The sequence below is a fragment of the Pectinophora gossypiella genome, chromosome 10 (genome assembly GCF_024362695.1).
Source record: "Pectinophora gossypiella chromosome 10, ilPecGoss1.1, whole genome shotgun sequence".
Lineage (NCBI taxonomy): Eukaryota > Metazoa > Arthropoda > Insecta > Lepidoptera > Gelechiidae > Pectinophora > Pectinophora gossypiella.
The window spans coordinates 12,093,615-12,101,008 of record NC_065413.1 but is presented as its reverse complement, the minus strand read 5'-3'; the positions used below and the strand labels follow the sequence as shown (position 1 = coordinate 12,101,008).

General features: G+C 36.9%; 1 protein-coding gene across 1 annotated transcript in view; it reads left to right on the top strand.

The window, feature by feature from the left end:
* Positions 1-1,802: 1,802 nt before the first annotated feature.
* The window catches only part of LOC126370034 (chaoptin), a 116,334-nt gene continuing 110,742 nt past the window's right edge, over positions 1,803-7,394 (top strand). Inside the window, exon 1 of the mRNA XM_050014661.1 lies at positions 1,803-2,205. The gene's annotated coding sequence lies outside the window, so the exon portion shown is untranslated. The remainder of the gene's footprint in view (positions 2,206-7,394) is intronic.

Below are 7,394 nucleotides of genomic sequence, written 5' to 3'. Positions count from 1 at the left end.
TAGACTTTACTTATAACCACAGAGCACGGTACAAAAACTACGCATGGTATTTACTAGAGGTGAATATCTAATGTAATGTACCTGTCTGTCTGTGTCTGTGGAGTCCGGAAGTAATAAATGTTTCTGTCTTTCTTTCTTAATAATTATTGTGCCGATTGTCTCAAAAAATTTCCAGTACTTAAGTCGATTCATTCAGTCATGAAAATTTCGAGTACAAAACCCTGAGGGCCTAAAATTGCTAAATGACAAAATATACTTATCAAATAGCATCAATAGAGTCAATGTAGTGTGTCGATAACCTATATACCTATACAAATAATGAAAATTAATTATGAACATAATAGAGTTCGGTAGTCTGTAGTAGGTAGGTATGTACGCTCCGTGCTTCATTCTGGCTATACCATAAAGTTAATTTGTTTCTGTAAGAGAAATTAATTACTGATAAATACATGTCTAGTCGCACCCAAGCAGTATGTCTGTGTTCCTGGGCGCCCTCAGATATGTTGTCTTAAATGGTTGTTTGTCCAAGTAGTAAATTCCATCCGAGGTAAATATGGCAGCCATTTTTACTAAAGGCATGTCTAGTAGCGGGCGAGCAGTAATTGTATCCGTGCTCTTCATTGCTCACAATTAGGGTTGCCAAGCAGTAAAATACAAAGGCCGGATATTTAGCTGTAAAAGCCCATGTTTTTTTAATAGCCAAAAATATTGTTTTTACAGCTGGGCTGATGAAAAAATTATGTGTAGTCACACGTAGTTTGCTTTCCGGTTGCCTGTACCCACCCAGCCCATTGTCGTAGGTATCCCTACTGTAATAAAAAGCCTAATAAAAGCCGGACAAGCCTTACCCGGAAATATTTGGCCGGAGACAACCGCAAAAAGCCAAACATGTCCGACTAAAGCCAAACACCTGGCAACCCTACTCACAGCTATCGTTCACTGGTGCCACCAGCTTCCCTTTCGAATCTGTATCGCGTGCTACATCTAAGACTCTAATATTGAACTAGTTTCGATCCAACTTGTTAACACCGTGGGAATATAACGTTCTTGCTTTAGCTCCAAATTTTTGGTAAGTACATTTTTGTTCGGTTGCTTGTTATTTTTCACTTTAGTTCACTTATACTTAGGTACTAGTGAAAAAAATGAGTTTGTATTTTTTAAACACTGTTTGCCAAAATTATGATTTGAAATTGACTGTCTCTAATTGATAACCTGCACTGGAGTGGCGTGGTGGATGCTTCATAGCCGCTCCTATTGCTTGAAGCGAGTCCCACTGCTGGGCACAGGTCTCCCCTATGTCCCATGTCATGTAATTGATAAGTACCTAAAAGTACTCAATTAAGTAAGTCTTGATTTCTATTAAGAATAACACAAGTGTCTTAATCTATAGATAGTAGGTAGTTACCAAAGTTGAAGTAATTCCCTTACGAAGAAAGACACTAATGTCCTCCCACAATCTATGAAATTAAGCATTATTATCTACAACAATAGTGTCAAAAGAAAACAACTTTTACTGTCACACACCATTGTTCCGATGATATCTAAGCGTGTTCTTCCAATAACGACCCTAAAAACCTTGTATTCAAGCCTTCATCCGATTCTACATTTCGGTAGACAAATGCCAAAATCGTCAAAACACCGTTTATATTATTGTTGCAATTTATACCGCCAACAACAATACTAGTCGTGACGTTGATAAACTGAAATAGTTTAGCTTAGAAATGTCAAAGCCTCCGGCCTCGGTGTTCCCACTCTCGGAGCAACGGTATCACGGCGTCTCGCGTTCAGTCGGCGCCCGCGCACGCAGCTCCGCGCCACCTCGCCACCTCGCCGCGCTCGCGCCGCCGGGGTCTCTGCCCTCACAACATAGCCTGCACGCGTCGCTGCGCTAGCGCGATTCACATTCCACACAAAAACGTTATCCCGACAATTCCCTCGTCCCTCAAACAAGTCGAGCATTCAAAAACTTTTGACAACTTTTAATGTGACATTTCACATTACCGTACGCAACGGCGTGTAAGCAAACTTTTCTGAGCGGCCTGTTGAGATTCATATTCAGTGTGATTTGTGAAATGTTATGAGTTATGGAGATTTTGTGTATCGGCGAAGTGCTTTTTTCTCGTGATTGAACAGGAGTGGTAATTTTTGTGAAGTTTGGAAGGAGTCGGCTGGTTGGCCCCGAGCACAGACGGCGCAGCATCGAAGGTAAGTCGAGTTCCAGTTACGAATATAAAACAGGTACTTTTCAATATGAATAAACGTCTTCGGGCTTCAGTTGGAACGTGTCTCCTGACGAATACATTTGTTTAAATTTTACAAGTTGATCACGAAACGACTTGGAGATGGCGTATTTGAATAAATGAATGTATTGTCTTGATAATTAAGAAGAAAATTTATGTAGATAAGGGTGGTAACTGTGGTAAGGGAACGGCAGTGCTCGCTTTGTCGACAATACTCGACAATGAGGTAATTTCAAATTAGGAGCTTTCTCGTATACGCTCGCGGTAAAAAGCTGCGAAGTTAAATTACGGTGTATTGTTACAAAACGTTGAGCATTTCATCAGTGATAAGGAAACTGACGCTAAAAACAGGAGTACGTGCATGGGCAACGTTTTTCGTGAAGTTTGCGTTGCGGTACATTATGAAATGAACTAGATCGCTGAACTCTTGCATCATGAAACGTGACTGCAGAGTAAAGGTTAAACGCAGGTAGAGCTGCAAGAAACAATCTAACTGCAAAAATATTTATCGCGGCACCGTTTCAACCGATATAACCAGACTAACAATAAAGGAGAATGGGCGAATCTGGTCCAAGAACCTCCACTGATGAGACTTATATGTAATGAAAGCTTATGCTTTCTCTATGAATCTGGCAAAGTTCTATCAGATTCTGTCCCGGGGTTCTTTTTTTACGGCCATGTTTGTCCTGGCTAAAAATGTGATAAAATACAGTGGGAGCTAAAATCGGCTCAAGATTTGTTGCTGGATAACTAAGTCTACATAAATAATTATGTATCATATTGTATATCATTTTAAAGAGGATCTTTTCCAGAATCCGAAACATAAAAAAAAACAAAAAAAAATCTTTTTGTAAGCGAATTATAGTCAATTTATATCTGCAGCGCCATTGTTTCTCGGTAGCTAAGTTCAAGTTTCATGCCTTTTACCCCTTCCAAAAGTATCTTACCGATTTTTTTTATATTGCTTCCGGAATTTGATCTGAGTGATAATAACAAGAAAAATAAATAAACACCTCTCCGATAGAGACCGGCTAAGCTATTGCCTATTGCAAGATAACGTACTCAAAGGCTAGTCATTATAATCCAACAGACGTAACATGATTAGAATGCGGCGGGACGGAAATGTAGTACATCGCCTTATGCGAAAGAGACGAAATATGTGTCTCTTTAATACTAACAGCAATACAACTATACAGCTTAGTACGAGAGAAACAAGAAATAAGTCATTCTAATCAAGATGCAATACAATGACTCTATTGTATACAAAAGAAACACATTTATTAAACAAGTTCAGGCAATAACTGGTGCAAAAGGCGGCTTTATTGCCAAGGTAGCAATTACTACCAGGCAACCTTACGTTTACGATACGTTTGTTGTACCATTCGGCATTGTTTATAAGACAAGATATAAGCCTGGATTAATAAAACAAGATTGTGGTGAAAGAAAACATACTACATTTGCGTCCTCCCGCATTCTAATCATGTTACGTCTGTTGGATTATAATGACTAGCCTTTGAGTACGTTATCTTGCAATAGGTCCATAGCTTACGCGGCCTCTATCGGAATGGTATCTATTTTATTTCTTGTTGTTGTCACTTAGTCTTGTCAGGTTAAGAATGCAATATCAGAAGAAGGAAAAAATGATTGGGCTTCTTTGGAAAGGTTGGAAGGCGCGAAACTCGTACGTAGCTGCTGAGAAAAATGGTGCTACGGACGTGAGTTGGCTAAAAGTCGTTTACATACTTAATGCATTTTTTTATTTGTGTTTCAGATTCTGATAACCTTCCCCTTTAAAATTGATATACATTATGATATATAATTATGTATATAGACTTAGTTAAATAGTTTATCGACAACAAATCCTGAGGTGATTTTGCAGTCCACTACTGTACACTCAGGACAAACATGGCCGTAAAAAAACCCTAGGACAGAGTTTGATAGAACTTTGCCAGAATCATAGGACAAGTATAAGCTATCATTACATGCAAGTCTCACCAGTGGAGGTTCTTGGACCAAGTTCCAAGTTGCTGATAAGCTTATAATATGCAATACCGTAATGACTTGCTAATGATGACGATTTCTTGCAATAGGCAATAGCTTAGCCGGTCTCTATCGGAGAGGTGTTTATTTATTTTTCTTGTTATTATCACTCAGATCAAATTCCGGAAGCAATATAAAAAAAATCGGTAAGATACTTTTGGAAGGGGTAAAAGGCATGAAACTTGAACTTAGCTACCGAGAAACAATGGCGCTGCAGATATAAATTGACTATAATTCGCTTACAAAAAGATTTTTTTTTGTTTTTTTTTTTATGTTTCGGATTCTGGAAAAGATCCTCTTTAAAATGATATACAATATGATACATAATTATTTATGTAGACTTAGTTATCCAGCAACAAATCTTGAGTCGATTTTAGCTCCCACTGTATTTTATCACATTTTTAGCCAGGACAAACATGGCCGTAAAAAAAGAACCCCGGGACAGAATCTGATAGGACTTTGCCAGAATCATAGGGAAAGCATAAGCTTTCATTACATATAAGTCTCATCAGTGGAGGTACTTGGACCAAGTTTCATACAAAAGTGCCCATTGTCATTTGTCGAAGCTAATTTGACTTTTCGAGGTTTACAAAGGGTTTGGAAAGCAATTCAGGTTTTTAATAGAGTATAAACATGAAAATTTTGATAGAGCAATTTCTGAATTATCATAATTATTATTTGCAAGCATTTTACAATTGTCAACCCCTATTTTTATTTGATAAATTAAATAGATTATGGAGAAGACACGAAAGATCTTAATAGGAATAATTGTGATCATATAAATGAGGCTTGCTTGCTTACTTATCACTATTAATCAATATATAACAATACGTATATATATAAATCCAAAAGAATCTAATAAAAATGGGAAATAGTGTTAAGTAAGCATGTATGCCTCATTTAAATGATCATAATTAAGATCACCAATGAGAAGTACTTAAGTTACTCCAAACTCGCAAACAGCCTGCCTCGCCGAAGTACTTACCATTTCTTTCTAACGTACAAACTATTTCCAAAACAATAACAAAGTAATAATGTAGTAAGTTGGAACAATAAAGGTCCCAGCATTATTATAACCATCAATCAAATACCAAAATTAAGGCCGCGACGAATTTGTTCTTGTAACACTTATTTGACCCAACCGGGGAAAAGTTAAACATCCTGTGTGGAGAGTTTGCACGTCTCGTGTGAAGTGTTATCTATATCTAGTTTCATCTATGTCTACACTCATCTCGATGTCCGTTAAGCGTTTGACCGCATTCGATACCTTTGAAAGTATTTGCAAAAGCTTGAGCAGGCCTTTTAATTAAATAACACGTTGCTTTGCTAAGCCTACTTCTATTTTGTCTTGATCGTCATTTTAGACAAGATTGATTTCTTTGCCATGATTTTTATCAAATAGTTAACAGGTTTTACACATAAAATATTTAAATATGTACAGTTAATTATTATGCTTACCAACTTTATAAATGTTCACTTACTATCTAATATCGAAGCGCTGCTTTAGAAGATATTATGTACAATTTTGTTATAAACTAGGAGTTCCGTAAGAGGTTGGAAGCCTGGTGATCTGTCATACAGGGTCACACCTAGTACAGACACCAATCTCTCATAAAGGTACTATAGCTCTATGTATCATTCATTACCCTAGTTAAGATTAAGTAATTTATGTTACCTTTGTGAAAAGAAAATAAAGATTTTTATTATTATTTATTACTTTCCATTTTGTAGGTCAGTAAAAGGATCACAACTGGTTCTATCGAATAGGTCATCTTTTAGTTGCAGTTCTCTGTATTCATAAGACTGTCTTCATAGGACACAAGAGCCCTTGACCCCAAATACTACATCTTTACAAGGCATCAAGGCAGCTCCGCAGCGTTTGCATAATAAGGGTGGTCACGATTTCAGCGACTCTGGTTTATGATACCGTTGGATGTTTAGCATCAATAAAGTCAAATTTTGGAGGTAAAGCTGATTTGTATCTATACGCTAAACGCTTGTCTATTGACCTGTCCTTGTTTAGGTTTTGTCGTTTAGCACTTTTTGGGGAAAACGCTGACTGTACTTATAAAGTTTTCTATAAAGCAATGGTCTTACAAAATAATTTACATCAAATATAATTTTAATACCCATTCGCATATGACAAGGACTGATTCATATAATCAAGTTGCTGCGTAAGTATCTTTTGTACTTACAGACATTCTTGTTTCTTTATTTTATATTTACAAAGTAATAAATATTATACGTAATTCAATGCCAAAAATGTTGTAACTTTTATATAGTCTTGTTCATGTCAATTTGTTTCTAATGATTGTATGTTGTGTTTGTTAGATTGGTTTAGACTCTAAGCGCACCAAGCGCTTCGCTTGATCTTTCATAATGCGCACAGCCAAGGAATTGAATGGGCTGCCGGCGTCGGTGTTTCCTGTATCTTATAACCTGGGGTCCTTTTAATCACGGGTGAATAGGCATTTTCTGGGTAAGCTCGTTGCACCGTCGATCTCTTCCTCTCCTCGTGGAAGAACGAAGTCAAGAGCAAACCCATCTTAATTTAAAAAAGGACAGTTCTATTTTGTTTCCGTAAAATTTTGGAGATTATCTTCAGTAGTATCTTCAGGCAGTATCTTCAATCTTAAGCAATTATGCATGACTGTAATGCTTTTTAAGATAGAAGAAAAATCGTGCTAAACTTTTGTTGAGATGCATGATAATATTTACACTTTTACTTGGCTGTAAATGTTATCTAAAAAGGGCTGTTTCTCGACTCTCAGTGTCACGGCTAGGTTTCAAACGAAAGTTAGTAAAAGGTAAAAGTATGTGCATAGGGAGCGATTAATTTCATCACCTTAATAGAGAGTTTGAAATGTAATACGACTAATGAAAGAGACATTTATGTAAGTATGTAAGGCTCTAAACGGACTTTAAATAGTCTCGAGATTTCGAATTCTGTTTTAAATGATAATTGATAGGTAGGTATTATTTAGAGTTGATTGACCTAGCGAGAGGTAGCTCTGTCTAGTAGTTTTCATTAATAAAGAACTAACTTCTCTTGAGTTTTAAGGGGTTTATGCAGGTTTACGAGATATTAGACACTGAGGGAAAGGATTCTTTGAA